Here is a 19,058-nt window from a genome sequence, read left to right as displayed (position 1 = left end):
TATTCCTGCTTAGAGAACTCCATGGACAGAGGAGCCTGGTGGGCTACAGTTCATAGAGCAGACACGACTGAAGCTACTTAGCACAGCACAACACAGCATCATCTCAATTGTGTTTAAAAACGAGCTGAGGGAAAAACACTAAAAACAAACATGGCACAATGTGATCAGATCAGTCTATTACAGGTAGAAGGGTCATTTTCATTCACCTTGCTACTTTCATAATGAACCCGTACTCCTTTCCCCAATAGGGAAAGAAATGTTTCATTCTCTTCACTGTAAAGACATTACAGTATAAATATATTTATACTGTATATATATATATATATATAATACAATATAAAACAACATTAAAGAAAGTTAAAATTTTTTTCAAATATTTTATTGAGATGTAATTGACATGTAACACTGTATTAGTTTCAGATGTAAAACAATGATCCAATATTTGTATATATACCAGGAATGTTCACCAGCAATAAGTCATCACCAGGCATAGCTACAATTTTTTTTCTTGTGATGAGAATGTTAAAGATCTACTCTATTAGCAACTTTCAAACATATAATACAGCATTGCTAACTATAGTCACTGTGCTGTACATAGGAAGTTTTATAAAACAATCTCGTTCCACTAATCCAACTGTTTCAGTTTTTATTCAGTGCGACCTGTACATGCACACACCTTTGGCACAGATGTAATCAGTCTGAATCAGTGATTAGTTCTATCAGGATTAGGCAACATGGAAATCAGACAAGTTATCAAGCTCTTTTCCTTCCTGACTCTTCCTCCGCCAACATTCACCTAGAAAGATGGAAAGCCTGAAATATAGAGGGGTTTTATTTGTTTGTTTTATTAAGTTTTTAAGTACTCGAGTTATTTCCCCAGTGGTACTGAGTGTCCGAAAGAATGGGACAAACTCCTGACTCCTTGCTCAGCCATGGCCCTGTCCTCTGTGTGACCTTGGCAAACCACCTCTCAGCCTCAGTTTCCCCATTTACACAGTGGGGCAGGGAGAGCTGGTCACTGACCCCCAAGATCCCTTGCAGGTCTACATTCTTAGATAATCTGTAAATTTGACTCCAACTCTCCAAACTGATCTTGATTCTTGAAAAGTTTTATAAAACTTGAATCACTTCAAACAGAAATAGAAAAACTACTAGTTTTTCAAAGAATCCCTCCTACATCAAATTTTCTAAGAAGAGTCTTTATTTTTGTTAAATGTAGACAATGGCAATATTGGCAGATCAGTTTCATGCAGAGCCAGGCACATTTAGATACAAATCATAGCACTTTCTCTTCCTCCTTGAAAATAGGTCAGTTTAAGGAAAAAGACTGTAGACGAATGAAAAGCCTGAAATATAGAGGGGTTTTATTTGTTTGTTTCATTAAGTATTTAAGGACTTGAGTTATTTTCCCACCTTGCCCCCAGAAGGTATTTCCTATCTGGCCTGTTTCAATGACAGGAAAAGTCTCACCCCACACTGGGGTGGTCCAAGATAGAAGTCTGAATCCAAATCTTACTGTAAACTTTTCAACTATGATTATAGTGACCCCAAAAAGAGTTTCAGTCACTTTCGGAAGCAATAACTTGGGCAGCAGACCAAACTCACTTACAAGGCCCATTAAGTTACTTCCATTTACTGGACAGAACTCAAGAATCCTGCTGCTAAACTTGAACGAGCCATGCCCCTTCTTCCATCCCACAAAGATGCGGTTGCTGCTAACGCTGTGGAAGTTCTACTTTTGAAGGCAGATAGGAACAGAAGTGCTGGCTACCCTGTGCTCAACCATCCCGTTTTGATCCCTGTGCTCTCCTGAAGTCAAGTCTTTGAGAAGCTTCTCTCAGTTCCTGACAGTCACGGGTAGCAGCAAGCCTCTATATTCCTGTTTGTGCAGCCACTGCCATCAACGATGCCCAGAGCCAGCTTCACCTGAAGAGAATGAAACTGAAAACTCAGAGCCCCATCCAGGGCCAGTGACACTCACGTGGTCATTGTTTTTCGTAAACAGGACAGTTTACACAAGCATCCGATCCCACCAGAACTGGATCCTCACCCACCGCTTCCCACCCCCACTACCACCCACCAGCCACTGTCCGAGCAGTGGGCTGGGATGGCCCTGTGGGCAATTGTGGTTCCCCACAGTGGTTCTACTACCTGCATTTCTGCTACATAAATCAAACACATGCCCCTAGGGGAAGAAGCTGAGAGGTGTCTTGTGTTTTTTTTCGGGGGAGGGGGGTGGTTGTTGTTGCTTTGTCTCAAAAGATTAACTGATGACCAGATTAGGATATGTGACCTGCAAAGGATGTTTATTCTGATTTAGGAAATTATTCACATGGAAAATCCACAATGTACATTACACACCTGTGGGCCTCCCAGGAGACTCTAGTGGCTAAAGGACCGGCCTGCTGATGCAGGAGGTGTAAGAGACCCAGGTTCGATCCCTGCATCAGGTAGATCCCATGGAGGAGGGCATGGCAACAAACCCCAGTATTCTTGCCTGGAGAATCCCCCGGGCAGAGGTGCCTGGTGGGCTACAGTCCATAGTGTCACAAAGAGTCAGACATGACTGAAGTGACTCAGCACACACACACACCTTATATTTACCAAGTCACCCATCTTGAAAACCAAGTTACAATAAAGGAGGCCTCTTCCAGAAAAGTGGGAATGGTCACATAGCGCTGTACAGAGTGACCAGTACCCTCAGAACAGCTATTCACAACAGGGGTGATTCTGCTCCCCAGGGGACATCTGATAATAACTGGGGACACTTTCCATTGTCACAACTTGGGGAGGGGACGTGGGGTGCTACTGGCATCTAGTGGGTAGAGGCCAGGGCTGCTGCTGAGCATTCTACAATGCACAGGACAGGCCCCACAACGAATGTCCCAGCTCACGACACCAAGAGTGCTCAGGTTGAGAATCCCAGCCTTAGAATAATGGCACGAGTAGGGAAGGAAGAAAGAATCCTGTCTGGAAAAGGATTAACCTTTAAAGAACAGAGCGAGTGAAGGCCAGGTTGACAGCACAGGCAGGACTGCTCTCTGACCTTGGCCGCCAGGCCGGCCACCAAGCAACGAAGGCTCCAGACTTTTGTGGATTGTGGGCCCACAGGGACCTTTGCCAAGACTGGCTACACAAGGAGGTGGTAGCAGCAGCATTTCAGAAGCACCAGGAAAGGCACTTCGCCTCCCCAGGTACCTCCAACAGCCACTTGTCTATGCCTGAAATCTCATGGTGGATAAGGCCTTTCGTTCCATAATGAGGTTTAAAGTGCAAGGACCCCTGGAAGACAGAACAGTGACCTACACTCCTAGTCAAGAGAAAGGAGATGATGACAGGTTGGTTTTGTCCTGAGTTTTCATACAGTGAAAGGCTCTGAGGAGCCGAAAGTGGTAGAGAGGGAGAAAGGTCAGGCCCTGAGGAAGTAGGGAAAGGTGGAAGGAATGGACAATCCAGAGTTCTGGAATAAAAGTCACCTACCCTGCAGACTACGCCTGAGCCTCCAGGGAGGGAAGGATGTAGAGAAAAGACCAAGTTACATTCTTGGCTTTGAAGAAGATTACAATCAAGTTCGGCTCAGGTGAAAAAAACCCTAGGAATGTTGGAAAGAATGGTAGGGATGCAGTGCTCCCTGCAGCTGGAACAGGAGACAAGGGTTCTCACCAGCCACCAGCCATGGGAATTACAGTGAACGCCAGGCCAGGCTGGGTGAAGCCCCCACCTGACACCTCGCAAAGCACTGGGCACAGAGCTAAAGATCGGGCAGCGCTTCAAAACTCTTCCAGATGAAGAGCTGTCAGATTTCTAAAGTGCTCGAAAGATGGTTGGTTTTCATCACCCTTAGGCTGACATCCTTTCCATCAATTTAGAAGGGAGGTCTTTGTTCATCTTCTTTGCCTATCTAAATCACATTCTGTCTTTCAAGGCCAGTTCATATTTTTCCCTGTAATTCCTGATTCCGACTTTTTTTTTTAATTAGAGGATAATTGCTTTATAATGTTGCGTTGGTTTGTCATACAACAGTATGAATCAGTCATAAGTGTACACATGTCCCCTCCCTCGTGCCCCTCCCTCCCCACCCCAGCCCGCGCCTCTAGGTGGTCCCAGAGCACCGTGTCAAGCGCCCACTTTTCTGCAGCGACTTCCCACTGTCTGTTCACATATGGCAGCGTATGTTTCAGTGCTCCTCTCTCAGTTCACCCCACCCTCGCCTTCCCCCGCTCCCGTGTCCACAAGTCTGTGCTCTGTGTCTATGTCTCTATTCCTGCCCTGAAAATAGACTGATTTTGACCTTTTTTTCCCTCCCTCCTCTTGTAAGTACAGGGCCTCCAAGTCATTCATCTAGTGCTTACTATACTTCCTAGGTATCTTTCACAATGGGGCTACTTCCAGAAAAGATCTGAAGGGGGCTTTCAAGTTCATAACAAAAAATTAATAACTTGTAGTTTAAAAAAAAAATTTTTTCCCCCCAAGGGCGATTGGAAATGATTTGGGAAGAAAAAGATCAACCTACCAAGAAGCTAGGGAAAAGCAGTTACCAGAAACTTCTGGAGGCCAAGTTAAAAAGACTTAGGCCACCTGATTTGAAGAACTCACTCATTGGAAAAGACCTTGATGCTGGGAAAGATTGAAGGCAGGAGGAGAAGGGGATGACAGAGGCTGAGAGAGATGGATGGCATCACCAACTCAATGGACATGAGTTTGAGAAAGCTCCGGGAGTTGGTGATGGACAGGGTAGCCTGGCGAGCTGCAGTCCATTGGGTCTCAGAGTCAGACACAACTGAGCGACTGAACTGAACTGAAGTTAAAAAGACAACCATACTAGACACAGAGAATTTCTCACTGTCTGATAAAGGAAAGCCACAATTCCATGAGCATAGAATTTTGTTTTTGACGTTAAATTCTAGGAAGACTTTGCTCCTAGCTTTTCATGTACGCTGCCCAAGCCACCCGTTTATGTGCTTATCACAAGAACTCCAACTAGACTACATCATACCTACTAGTCTACATTTTCCTGATAACAGCCTATCAGTTCAGTTCAGTTCAGTCGCTCAGTCGTGTCCGACTCTTTGTGACCCCACGGATCACAGCATCCCAGGCCTCCCTGTCCATTACCATCTCCCAGAGTTCACTCAAACTCACGTCCATCGAGTCGGTGATGCCATCCAGCCATCTCATCCTCTGTCGTCCCCTTCTCCTCCTGCCCCCAATCCCTCCCAGCATCAGAGTCTTTTCCAATGAGTCAACTCTTCACATGAGGTGGCCAAAGTACTGGAGTTTCAGCTTTAGCATCATTCCTTCCAAAGAACACCCAGGACTGATATGCTTTAGAATGGACTGGTTGGATCTCCCTGCAGTCCAAGGGACTCTCAAGAGTCTTCTCCAACACCACAGTTCAAAAGCATCAATTCTTCGGTGCTCAGCTTTCTTCACAGTACAACTCTCATATCCATATACGACCACTGGAAAAACCATAGCCTTGACTAGATGGACCTTTGTTGGCAAAGTAATGTCTCTGCTTTTGAATATGCTATCTAGGTTGGTCATAACTTTTCTTCCAAGGAGTAAGCGTCTTTTAATTTCATGGCTGCAGTCACCATACAACAACTATATGCCAAGAGGCTGAGGACCCATGGTTTTCTTGCCAATCTGGATATTCCAGTGTGTCTCAAGATCCCATCAGAGTAACAGACTCATCTAATCTCTTACTAGATAGGACCCTCAGACCATTTGATTCTGCCTCTATGTCCCCAGCCACCAGAAAGATAGAATTTTAAAGCCACTCTCAACAGGGTCATGGTTTGGAGCCAGTGGCTGAGTGGTCTAACTTGGCCCTATCTTCATGCTCCACCCCACAAGCTTCCTGGTTTGATTGTCTTTTGTCTTTCTGTCCCCACCATAGACTTTCCCCCCTCTAAGTGTCAATGCTTTGCCTCATTAACCTTTGATTTCCTGCAATAACTACCACCGTGCTTTGCACAAAGAGAACCGCCTCCTCCCTCCTTCTTTTTAAAGTGAGGAAACTGAATTGGAAAGAGGTCCTTTTCATTATTCTGCCCTGCTCCCGTCTGATAAACCCCTCAAGCTGGAGTGTACCAGACCAGCTCTTCCTACACCACACAGCAAGCAGTCCGGGAAGGTTAAAGGCAGGTTACCAAAGGAATTGAAGGGTTAGAAGACATATTTTGGCTTCCTTGCCTCGACGTGTCCCCTGCCCCCAAAGATACACTGGGCAGCCCTTCAGCAACAAAACAAAGAAAAACGTCCTTGTACGCTGTAGTTGCTCAGTAAATATCTATTAAGATACGGTCAGAGCATCGGTACCGTGAATACAGTAAGTACTCAATAAACTCCGCTAAACTGAAAAGTTCGTAACACACCTGCTTTGCACACAGTAGGCGCTCCATTAAGTATCTCTTGCACACAGTAGGCCCCTATAAAAGGCTATTAAATTAAATAGAAGCAGACGCTCGCTCCTCAGAGAACCCGGGCAGAGGTGACATTAATCAAGTCCCAGACACAGATCCGTGAATGGCGATGCGCGTTTCGAGGAAGCGTTTCCGAGAGTGCGGGAGCGGCGCGTGACTGCGCGCGGCCGCGGCAGACATCCCACTCTTCGGCAGGCGGCCGACCCACTGCCTGCTCCCCAGCATTGATCAGTGATCGGGATCTCTTCCCCACTCGGGGGCGGGAGACAGCTGCCGCCTCCAATTGTCACTTTGGGCTTGCACCTGGAGCTTCCGCCAAGGTCGCCCTCCCGGGGATACCGGCCCGCCCGGGCTTCTCCCCGGATCCCGGAGAGTTACCGGCAGAACAAAAGCAAAAAAAAAAAAAAAAAAAGGCAGCCGGGATTCCTTTTCTGACGGAGGGCAGCCCGGAAAGAGGCTGGGGGAGCCGGCCGGGGACCACGCTGTGATGTCAAATCTCCTCCGCCTGCAGCCGCCCGCCCTCCCGCCGCAGATACGCGTTTGGGGTTCCCCCAGCCGGGAACGCGGCGGGGCTTCCTCCCTCTCAGGCGTTCGGAGCCCCCGCCCTGGGGCCGCGAAGGGGCAGAGTGGGCGCTTCGGTGGGGTGGGGTGTAGGGGGCGCTATATTAACCCTGAACAAGACAGGGAGAAGGCTGGAAAGCAGGGTGCTAGGGGACTGGGGCAGACCCCATAACCGAGATCCAAATCTGAACTTACAGTGCGAACTGCCCCTCGGTGCTCCAGAACGCGCCGAGCAGTCCTTGGAGATGGGGGTTCCCTCCCGGCAATCGGTCCCCACGACCTCCTCCCCTACACCCCCCGCCCCTCCGCCCCGGGGCAGCCCACCGTCCACTTTCACGTCCAAACCGCCGATCCAGGGTCTACACCCGCGCGCTCAGTCGGCGGAGCAAGGGGTCACAGAGGGCGGCGGCGCCGATCCCACGGGAGACGTCCCACCGCTCGGAAACTCGCGAGTGTGAAATCGGCTAGGGTTTTTGTTCAGGAATTTTTTTTAAAGGTGTAATGAGGACTGCAGAGAGAGCGGGGAAGTGTCATTTCTTCCTTTCTCTCCGGCTCCTCGGGAGCCCGTGGAACTCCGAGAGGAGCAGGCTGCCGGGAGAAGAAAGAAGACGCAGGGGGGAGCCACTTACCCAAGGCAGAGCCCGAGAGCGCGGCGGCCCGGGAGCGAGCGGCGCCTTTGTCTGCGGCCGCGGCGCCGGCGCGCTCTGCCCAGTCGGTCCCAGCCCCGGCGCGCGGCGAGCTCTCGCGGGCGCCCGGACAGCCCGGCGCGCGGCTCCGGCTCCGGCTGCCTCTCTGGCCCCGGCCCGGGTCCTCGCCGCCCCGCGCTCTCCGCCGCGGCTCCGCCCCGAACTGGGCCCCGCCCCCGGCCCGCCGGGCCCCCACCTGCTGCGGCGGCGGGCGAGCGGGGGAGCCCGGCCTCGGGCGGCAGGGGGCGGCTGCCTCCCCCGCGCGCCCGGCTCCCTCCTCCCGCAAGCCCTGGGGCCGCTCCGCCGCGCTGTTCCGGGGCGGAGCGCGCGCCGTGTAGACCGGCGTTCTCCGACCCAGCCCTCTCGGAGGCAACCTCACCTGGGGGGCCTGGGACTCGCGTTCTCTGAGTCGAGCCCAGCTCCCCGGGGTAGCCTGCCCTTCCTGCCTGGGAGCACGCTCCCCAGAATACTCCATCACCTTTGGAGCCCGTCCTCACTCCTCCCCGGGGGAGGGGACCCCCCTGAGCTCTGCCGCGAGGGATGGGGCGGCGGGAAGCGGAGTGCTTCTGCGCTCGGCCGAAACCCTGGCCTCTCTGCCGGGTCCGCCCCGCTCTGATGCGGCGGCCGGAGGCGGGGACGCCCGGGAGGAGAAGGGGCCAGCCCGGACTGGGTGGCGCGGTAGAGGGGACCCCGCCGAAGGTTGAGGGGCACCGAGCGCACGTGCACCAGTCCAGAGCCTGGCGCCCGGGCTGTGAATCTGTGCTCCTTTGCACGACCGGGATAAAACTAACAGAAGGGAAGCAACACTTAAGAAGCTAGAGAAAAGGAAGGCAGAAGCCACTAGACCTGTACACTAGTAATAATTAGCGTTTAGGTGGTGCCTTCGGGCAAATCCAAAGTGTTCCACACTGATTAGGGGCGTCGCTTAATGCGTGCGCCGCAGTGGGATGGATCGAGAAGCCGCTTTTCTAGGCAGAGAAAAATACGATAACCTAAATATTGTATAATGAGGTCACTAGTGGCTTTAGCTGCCCTTGAGCCCTCCCTTCTCCCAACTTCCAAAGCAATCAGTGCGAGAACTTCACTTCGACACTCTGGAGGGTCTGCCATGTACTCTGGTTCTGCTTCACGCCCCCCTCAGCCTCCAGGGCCTCGTACAATTCCAGGTGTGTAATAGGCGCTGGATAACTGTTGAAAGAATTACTGTGTGAATCATATAACTGTGCTAATTGTAACACGGGCAAAAACAAAAAATTTAAATTATGAGATTATATTAGAAATATGCATTAAGTGGTTAGAATAGTGATGTCCATGTGAAGGATAATAAACGGTAACTGTAATTACTGTACAGATACAATTGCTATTAATTATATGTGTATAGGTAACAGGTTTAAGTGTGTGTGCTTAGTTGTGTCCAGCTGTTTAGGACCCTATGGACTGTAGTCCACCAGGGCTCCTCTGTCCATGGAATTTTCCAGGCAAGAATACTGGAGTGGGTTGTCATTTCCTTCTCCAGAGGATCTTCCTGACCCAGGGAACGAACCTGTGTCTCCTGCGTCTCCTGCATTAACAGGCAGATTCTTTACCACTGCTGCCACCAATAGGTTTAGGAATAGATTGTAAATTAGAGACAGCAGTGATCTGATCCTCATTAACCTAAAAGAATACACTGGGATAAGGAGAGAGTATGCAAGAAGCAGATATGTGTCCATCAGTGGTGAGACATTCCAGTGTATCTTCCCCAAAGAGAACATTTTAACATTTTGCTTCTTTAATTTTCATTACAAATAAGTGTTATCAATTCAGTGGGTAGGCATAAATCTGAAATGCTGTGTGTTGATTTATTTCTTTTATAACATATTTCCTAGGAAGGAAGAATAAGAGGGTTCAAGGATGCTCATTTTATCCAAAAAAGCTGGAAGGGCAAATGTCCCACCTTGTCTGACCAGGAAGACCCCAGGAAATCGCAATCTCCCTCCTGGGTGCTTTAGATCAGTGTCTTGGGTCTGTGGAACTGCTGTGGAAGCAGTGTTCTTATCCACGTGAGATAATTTATCTCTTCCATTTGGCAACTGGGAAAATGTAATTTTCTCTGTGTGATGAGCATGAGTGAATGGCTCATGCATAGTGAATGGCCATCCTCCAAATCTGGGGACAAGGGTGTGAAATATGCATTTTAATATCGGAGTCCATTACTGCACAATGCCAAGGGAATGAATAGGAACTAGACTCCCTCCATCACATTGATATCACATGCTGTCATCCTCCTGTGGATGCTGCTACCAGGAAATAGGTTGTTCCTTATTTTTACCCTCAAGAGAAGACACCTAAAGAAACAGGTGGCCTAAGTAGGGGTGAACCAGCAGAAAATAACCACACAGAGCTTAGGGGTTGGGAAAGCCACCAGGTTATTTTGGACTTCTTTCTTCCTGGGGGAAAAATATACCAGCATTTTCCTACTGTCTGTGACTGGATATGCAAGTTGTACCTTGGTGGCTAGGCCAGGGTCCTGGAGTACACAAGCAGGGAGTTGCTGCCTTAATCAGGAAAATGCCATGCCCACCTTGCTTAGGGTGGATAGATATAATTTTTTAAATTATTGTGGCTATGGAATGAATGCTGTGTCTCCTCAAAATTTATATGTTGAAACCTAATCCCCAGTGTGATGGTATCTGGGGACTTTGGGAGGTGATTGGGTCATAAGGGTAGAACTCTCAACAATGGGACTAGTGCCCTTATAAAAGGGCACAGGTTGAAGACAATGATCTAAGAACAAGGAAGCTGGCTCTCACCAGACACCAAATATGCCAGCACCCTGATCTTGGACTTCCCAGCCTCCAGAACTGTGAGAAATAAATGTTTGCATCAGCCACTCAGTCTATGGTATTTTTGTTATATCAGTCCAAAGGAACTGCAACAATTGTGCTAGCTAAAGCTCTTGTGACACCCATTTTTGACTTGGGCCTAGGTGGAGGAGGGGAGGCAATTTAGATTTATTAAACAATTTCCCCACCCCACTCCTTCTGTTCCAAGGAGAATTTGGCATCAGTGTTCATGACTTTGTGGCCTCTCTCCTTGTGGTATGGACTGGTCATGCTTAAGGAACTGACTGGACTGTGACTTCTGGAAGGTGGAGTCCCAGTAGCAGGGGCATAAAAGTAAGCCTACGCTGGGCCAGGTGTCCTGCTCCCTCTTGGGGTGCTCTATTTTGGGAGAGATCTGACCTATATTCATTCTATCTGCCTGTCTGTCTATCTTTCTATGTATCTGTGTATCTATCTATCTAACTCCTCTCTATTCTCATATGTGCAGTTTGTACAGTTAGGAAAGTGAGACAGGCCTAGGGTTGTTCTCACAGTGTGGGACCTAAGGTTGACAAATTGAGGCAACTCACTCTTCACCATCACCCCAGGATGCTCTGGATATGCTCTTTTCTCACCAGCAGAAAAATGAGACACAAGAATAGAGTTGGAGGAGTGGAGTTTATATAAGCCCTTTGGTTTGCTTGGTTTTAACTATAGGCCAGTGACTCCAAACCTACATGTTCACTGGAATCACCCGGAAATCATTAAATACACTGAGCAAAAGAAATAATAGGAGACTACAATGACCCACTGCCCAGTGTCTGTCCCCATTTGTCCTGTTCTGCCTTCTCGCCTCTTATTGTAAATAAGCTGTCCCTGCTCCATCTGAAGTCACCTCCCACTTACGTGCAAGACCCAGCCTCTCACTTAAGGACATGACTTTATAAATGCTCCCCTCTATCTGCAATCATTGGAGAAGGAAATGGTAACCCACTCCAGTATTCGTGCCTGGAAAATTCCATGGACAGAGGAGCCTGGTGGGTTAGAGTCCACCCACAAAGAGTTGAACACAACTTAGCGACTAAGCATACTCCTTGATCATTAGTTTGTCCACATAAAGAGGTCATAAGCAGTGGCTTTCCCATAGGGTTTAATGTCTTGAATCTTGAAAATAACAATACAAAACAAAAACTCTTTTGACTCTCTTCCTTTGGCAGCTCTCCCAAGTCTCTTCCTTCTTCTATAACAAATCTTGGCAAAACAAAACTTATCTCTGCTTGGTGTCTCTAATTCTTCTCTTCTGTTCTTTCTTTAACCAATTCTAGTTACTACTGTATGGAAACTGCTCTTGTCAAGGTCATTAGTGACCTCCATGATTTTAAATCTAATGACCAGTTCTCAGGCTTTGTCTTACTTGACCCATCCAGCATTTGACATGGTTAATCACTCCTGTCTTGAAATGGCTCCCAGGACGCTTCTGGTTTTCATTCAACCAGTAAGGGCCAGGAAGGTCTCTCAAGGAAAAATAAACATGAACTACTCAAAATAGCACAGCAAACAGCATAAAAAATAGAAAATACTAAAGCCATTTCCACCAAATTCAGCAATAAGATAGAGATGTGTGCTACCATCAATGTTGTTAACATTGTTTAAGTGGCTAAAATAAAGCAATAAGACATGAAAATGAAATAGTAAATACAACTTTTCAAAAGAAAGATACAAAACAGTCTTTATTGTAGATGCTGTAACTGTTCAATGAAAAACCTTGGGCCTCTAGCTATTTTAGATTTAAGAGATATTTTTTTTATTTATTTATTCTTGGCTGCTCTGGGTCTTCGTTGCTGCTCACAGGCTTGCTCTAATTACAGCAAGCCGGGGCTCCTCTCTAGTCGCACTGTACAGGCTTACCATTGTGGTGGCTTCTCTCGTTGCAGAGCATGGACTCCAGAGCATAAGCTCAGTAGCTGTGGTGCATGGGTTTAGTTCCCTTGCAGCATGTGGGATCCTCTCAGACCAGGAATGTAATCCATGACTCCTAACCGCTAGACCACTAGGGAAGCCTGAGATATTTTTAAGAAATTGAGTGCCATTCCCTAGTAAGACATTTAATTTAAATTCATTGTTTTAACTGTTTTTTTTTTTTTTAATCAGTTACTGTTCTTGCTTTCATAGAGCTCATAGTCTAGTGGGGAGACATATATTAAATACATGCTTACACAAATAATTGAATTTCCTGGTATGGAAGTACTAATTGGCAGATCTAGTTTCATTCCAATATGTGTGGGGGATGGGATCAAGAAAGAATTCATGGGGCAGCAAAAAGTGTGTTGTGTGTGGATAAGAAAAGTGGCTCAAGGGGAGGGAAGAGTGCAGGGAAGGCCAAGGAAACAGCAAGAGCATTTGAAATGATCACAGGCTGTACAGTAGGGTGAGGGAAGGAAGAGCAGTCAGAGAGAGGGTCAGAGCACAAATCATTAAGGCTGTTTGGCCCGTGGCAAAAATTTTGCCCTTAATCATAAATGTCATGGAAAGCTGGTATTTTAAATTGGGAAGAGCTGCGTCTCTACATGGAGAAGGCAAAGGCACCCCACTCCAGTACTCTTGCCTGGAAAATCCCATGGACGGAGGAGCCTGGTAGGCTGCAGTACGTGGGGTCACTAAGAGTCGGACACAACTGAGTGACTGCACTTTCACTTTTCACTTTCATGCATTGGAGAAGGAAATGGCAACCCACTCCAGTGTTCGTGCCTGGAGAACCCCAGGCACAGGGGAGCCTGGTGGGCTGCTGTCTATGGTGTCACACAGAGTCAGACATGACTGAAGTGACTTAGCAGCAGCAGCAGCAGCGTCTCTATAATGTAAATTACCTCAGCTGTAAGGTCTGCAGAGATTATAACACACAGCAGGGCAGTACTTCCCACAGGTTTCTGGTCCCTAGAATCCCTAAACATCCATTGGATCACAGAAAAAGCAAGAGAATTCCAGAAAAACATCTACTTCTGCTTCATTTACTATACTAAAGCCTTGACTTTAGTTTGTTTCCACAGACAACAAACTGGAAAATTCTTCAAGTGATGGGAATATCAGACCACCTTACCTGCCTCCTGTGAAATCTGTATGCAGGTCAAGAAGCAACAGTTAGAACTGGACATGGAACAACAGACTGGTTCCAAATTGGGAAAGGAGTATGTCAAGGCTGTATACTGTTACCCTGCTTATTTAACTTATATGCACAGTATATCATGTGAAATGCCAGACTAGAGGAAGCACAAGCTGGGATCAAGATTCCTGGGGAAAATATCAATAACCTCAGATAGGCAGATGAAACCACCCTTATGGCAGAAAGTGAAGAAGAACTAAAGAGCCTCTTGATGAAAGTGAAAGAGAAGAGTGAAAAAGCTGGCTTAAAACTCAACATTCAAAAACGAAGATCATGGCATCTGGTCCCATCACTTCATGGCAAATAGATGGGGAAACAATGGAAATAGTAAGAGACTTTATTTTGGGGGGGCTCCAAAATCACTGCAGATGGTGACTGCAGCCATGAAATTAAAAGACGCTTGCTCCTTGGAAGTAGAACGTCAAGAAACACCTGGAGTAACAGGCAAATTTGGCCTTGGGGTACAGAATTAAGCAGGGCAAAGGTGAATAGAGTTTTGCCAGGAGAATGCACTGGTCATAGCAAATACCCTCTTTGAACAATACAAGAGAAGACTCTACATATAGACATCACCAGATGGCCAACACCAAAATCAGACTGATTAAATTCTTTGCAGCCAAAGATGGAGAAGCTCTATAGTGTTAGCAAAAATAAGACTGGGAGCTAACTGTGGCTCAGATCATGAACTCCTTATTGCCAAATTCAGACTGAAATTGAAGAAAGGAGGGAAAACCACTAGACCATTCAGGTATGACCTAAATCAAATCCCTTACAATTAAACAGTGGAAGTGAGAAATAGATTTAAGGGACTAGATCTGATAGACAGAGTGCCTGAAGAACTATAGACGGAGGTTCATGACATTCTACAGGAGACAGGGATCAAGACCATCCCCATGGAAAAGAAATGCAAAAAAGCAAAATGGCTGTCTGAGGAGGCCTTACAAATAAATAGCTGTGAAAAGAAGAGAAGCGAAAAGCAAAGGAGAAAGAAAAATGTACCCATTTGAATGCAGAGTTCCAAAGAATAGCAAGGAGAGGTAAGAAAGCCTTCCTCAGTGATCAGCGCAAAGAAATAGAGGAAAACAATAGAATGGGAAAAACTAGAGATCTCTTCAAGAAAATTAGAGATACCAGGGAACATTTCATACAAAGATGGGATCAATAAAGGACAGAAATAGTATGGATGTAACAGAAGCAGAAGATATTAAGAAGAGGTGGCAAGAATATACAGAAGAACTGTACGAAAAAGATCTTCACAACCCAGATAATCACGATGGTGTGATCACTAATCTAGAGCCAGACATCCTGGAATGTGAAGTCAAGTGGGCCTTAGGAAGCATCACTAGGAACAAGCTAGTGGAGGTGATGGAAATCCAGCTGAGCTATTTCAAATCCTAAAAGATGATGCTGTGAACGTGCTGCACTCAATATGCCAGCACATTTGGAAAACTCAGCCGTGGCCACAAGACTGGAAAAGGTCAGTTTTCATTTCAATCCCAAAGAAAGGCAATGCCAAAGAATGCTCAAACTACTGCACAATTGCACTCATCTCACACGCTAGTAAAGTAATGCTCAAAATTCTCCAAGGCAGGCTTCAACAGTACATGAACCGTGAACTTCCAGATGCTCAAGCTGGATTTAGAAAAGGCAGAGGAACCAGAGATCAAATTGACAACATCCATTGGATCATCAAAAAATCAAGAGAGTTTTAGAAAAACATCTATTTCTGCTTTACTGACTATGCCAAAGCCTTTGACTGTGTGGATCACAATAAACTGTGGAAAATTCTGAAAGAGATGGGAATACCAGACCACCTGACCTGGCTCTTGAGAAACCTATATGCAAGTCAGGAAGCAACAGTTAGAACTGGACATGGAACAACAAACTGGTTCCAAATTGGGAAAGGAATATGTCAAGGCTATATATTGTCACCCTGCTTATTTTACTTAAATGCAGAGTACATCATGAGAAACACTGGACTGGATGAAGCACAAGCTGGAATCAAGATTGCTGGGAGAAATATTAATAACCTCAGATATGCAGATGACCCCACCCTTATGGCAGAAAGTGAAGAGGAACTGAAGAGCCTCTTGATGAAAGTGAAAGAGGAGAGTGAAAAAGTTGGCTTAAAGCTCAACATTCAGAAAACTGAGATCATGGCATCTGGTCCCATCACTGCATGGTGAATAGATGGGGAAACAGAAACAGTGAGAAATTTTATTTTGGGGGGCTCTAAAATCACTGCAGATAGTGACTGTAGCCATGAAATTAAAAGACGCTCACTCCTTGGAAAGAAAGTTATGACCATCCTAGACAGCATATTAAAAAGCAGAGACATTACTTTGCTAACAAAGGTCTGTCTCGTCAAGGCTATGGTTTTTCTGGTAGTCATGTATGGATGTGAAAGTTGGACTATAAAGAAAGCTGAGTGCCGAAGAATTGATGCTTTTGAAGTATGGTGTTGGAGAAGACCCTTGAGAGTCCCTTGGACTGCAAGGAGATCGAACCAGTCCCTCCTAAAGGAGATCAGTCCTGAGTGTTCATTGGAAGGACTGATGCTGAAGCTCCAATACTTTGGCCACCTGATGTGAAGAGCTGACTCATTTGAAAAGACCCGGATGCTGGGAAAGATTGAAGGTGGGAGGAGAAGGGGATGACAGAGAACGAGATGGTTGGATGGCATCATGGACTCAATGGATATGAGTTTGAGCAAGCTCCAGGAATTGGTGATGGACAGGAAAGCCTGGCATGCTGCAGTCCGTGGGGTCACAAGGAGTCAGATGCGACTGAGTGACTGAACTGAACTGAGCATCACTCAGTGATACTGGCCACCAATATCCCCTACCTGCTCCCTATCTTAGCCGTTTCATGGAAATCCTGCAGTGCCTTCAAGGCAAGTCAGTCCAGGTATGAGGTATCAGATGATTTGGGCAAAACTTGATGCTGGCCTGATTCCCATAGGCAGGGCTGAACTCTCAGCCTGCTAACTTCCCAGAAGTTTCTTCACTGTTTGGACCATCCCAGCATTCTCTTCTTTCAGCCTGCGATAAGACCTCACTGAAATTCTAACTGCACGTTCCCTGCTCTGTCCTTACTTCACCCAGTCATCTGCTTTTAAAACTATATGCCATAACCCCAATAATCATGAGCTGTGAAATCAATTCAGCAGATCTGGCCAGCATTTTTGAAACAATGAAATGGAATTGAAAACTTCAGAGTTCACTGTGATAAGAGCATCACTTGATGCTATTTTAATTTCAGATATATATGTTGTATGAGGATGACAATGTGTGAGCATACACACTCACAGCATCAAATTGTTTTCTTAATTATAGGTCATAATCAACAAAAGTCTGAGATTTACTACTTTTCCTTCCTCCACCTCTGCTCTGTATAGAAATTTGAACTCAAGAGAGTTGACTCTTCTGCTTTACCTCATTTCATTTCTCCAAGTCATTTTATTCATCTCCTAACCTGTTAAAACATCCTGTTCCTCTCAAACAATCCACTAGTATTATAATATATTGGCATTTATCTCCTAATCTTGCTCCTTAACTCTAGTTTTACTGTTATCAACAGTGACTTGTGCTTATCAAAGTGACCCATGGTTTGATCTGTGGCTCACACCCATAAGGACAGAAAACTCATCACCTGTGCCTCATTAGTACCTGATTGAGCTTGCCAGCCCTAGAATGGTCCATGAACTTCAACCTTTGATCCCTGAAATCTTCATTAGGAATACTCTATTGTGCTAGATTAGTAACAGATATTATGCCAAGCTAATAAGGTCCTAGCCCCCAGGAATCTACAAAACAACTGATCTAACATTTGCCTCAATCAATTATTGAGTGCTTACTACATGCTTAGACTAGTGTTCTATACTTAAACTCTGATAGTTACAACCCACAGGACAAAGACTCTGAGTTGTCTAACTTTTAAAGCTTGATCTCTTTGTTCTCTTCCTGCCCTTCTTCCTCTCCCCACCTCCAGATTGGTATTATCATCACCCCAGTTTTTCTGAACCTGAATGTGGACTTGACAAGTATGGGGTTTGGGGGAAGCCACACACCACCTCTGTAAGCACTCAGTAAATGTGGAATTGGATCTCTAGCCCATGAATCCCAATATCCCAATGTCAGAAGGAGATACACACGACTACAATTGCAAATGCACCCCAGAGGTTTTGTAGTTGAATGAAAAAATCTCCAGGGACATTTAGGAAGTTTTTTCTTAAGTGCTGAAATCATTTTTGCTTCACCAGAAATTGTGAAGACCATTATATGAGACCATTATAAAATATATAGGCAAGAAGAGACTGTAGTTTCTATGATACCAGCACTCGTCTAAGCCAGCCTCTGTCCTAGGCATCAGGAATTTTGCTAGTAATGACAGATACAATGAGCAGCCCAGCTTATGTGAATAATTTTCATGGAGAAAGAAAATTGCAGTTGAGTAGATTACACACAAATGTGTTTTTAATATTTTTATTATAAATAACACACACAGACACATAAGTCTCCAGTGAAAGCATAATGAGTTCCAGTTATTTCTCCAGGGCAATCAGTCAACTATCAAAGAGCAGAATATACATTCTATTCAACTAAGTCAAGAATATAACAACCTAAATCTCTAAGGAAGTACCATTATTTTGTGAATAGAATTTGCAGCCCAAACTGAGTCCACATAAAGGGTATCTCATGGCCAGGACATGCGCTCACCAGGAGGGAAAGCAAAGATTAGTGAATGTATTAGGAATGTGGGCTTGCGCATTGTAAACTAGTGCATTTGTTTTCACAGAAGTTCTGATGTGTCAGTTACTTGTTGCCTGTCAGTTATTGGGATTGTGCTTGAATTCTTGAAGAGTGAGTGAATTCCTTAAGCATCATTTCCTAGGAGGCATTCAACCCCAAGAAATCATTTCACAGTTGCTATAGACTGAATGTTTGTGTACCCCTCCACCCCAAATTCGTAAACTGAAGCCTAATCTCCCAAAGTGATGGTATTGGGAGGTGGGAGGCTTTGGGAGGTGATTAGGTCATGAGGGTGGTGCTCTCAGGAGTGGGATTCACGCGCTTATAAAAGAATCCCCAGAGAGCCCCACTGAGAAGACAGCATCTATAAATCAGGAAGCATCTCCCACCAGACACTTACTCTGCCAGCGCCTTGATCTTGGACTCCCCAACCTTCAGGATGTGAGGTAAACATTTTTGCTGTCCGTAAGCCACCCAGTCTCTGGGATTGTTACAGCAGCCTGAAAAGACTTGGACAACAGAGCAACAGCTCTCAGGAAGGCCCAGGGTTTCAAAAGAGGTAGTAAATGACCATCTTTCTCTGTAAACTAAAGATATGACTCATTTACTGTGGGGTAATAAGAAATGGTTGATCTTTGTCCCTCGTTCCTGGCAAGAAGCTCCTCAAA

General features: G+C 46.1%; 1 protein-coding gene across 4 annotated transcripts in view; it reads right to left on the bottom strand.

Annotated features, from left to right (window-relative positions):
• MAPK4 (mitogen-activated protein kinase 4) overlaps positions 1-8,255 on the bottom strand; it is a 173,131-nt gene extending 164,876 nt beyond the window's left edge. For 2 of the 4 annotated variants that reach the window (XM_070779076.1, XM_070779081.1), the window contains exon 1: positions 7,619-7,797. The gene's annotated coding sequence lies outside the window, so the exon portion shown is untranslated. Of the gene's footprint in view, positions 1-7,618; positions 7,798-8,054 lie in introns of those variants that run through there. The other 2 variants (XM_070779080.1, XM_070779077.1) reach the window with 2 other exon arrangements.
• Positions 8,256-19,058: the final 10,803 nt, after the last annotated feature.

Source organism: Bos indicus, chromosome 24 (genome assembly GCF_029378745.1).
Source record: "Bos indicus isolate NIAB-ARS_2022 breed Sahiwal x Tharparkar chromosome 24, NIAB-ARS_B.indTharparkar_mat_pri_1.0, whole genome shotgun sequence".
In the NCBI taxonomy this organism is placed as follows: Eukaryota; Metazoa; Chordata; class Mammalia; order Artiodactyla; family Bovidae; genus Bos; species Bos indicus.
Note: the sequence above shows the minus strand (reverse complement) of the source record. Positions and strands in the feature narration are given on the sequence as shown.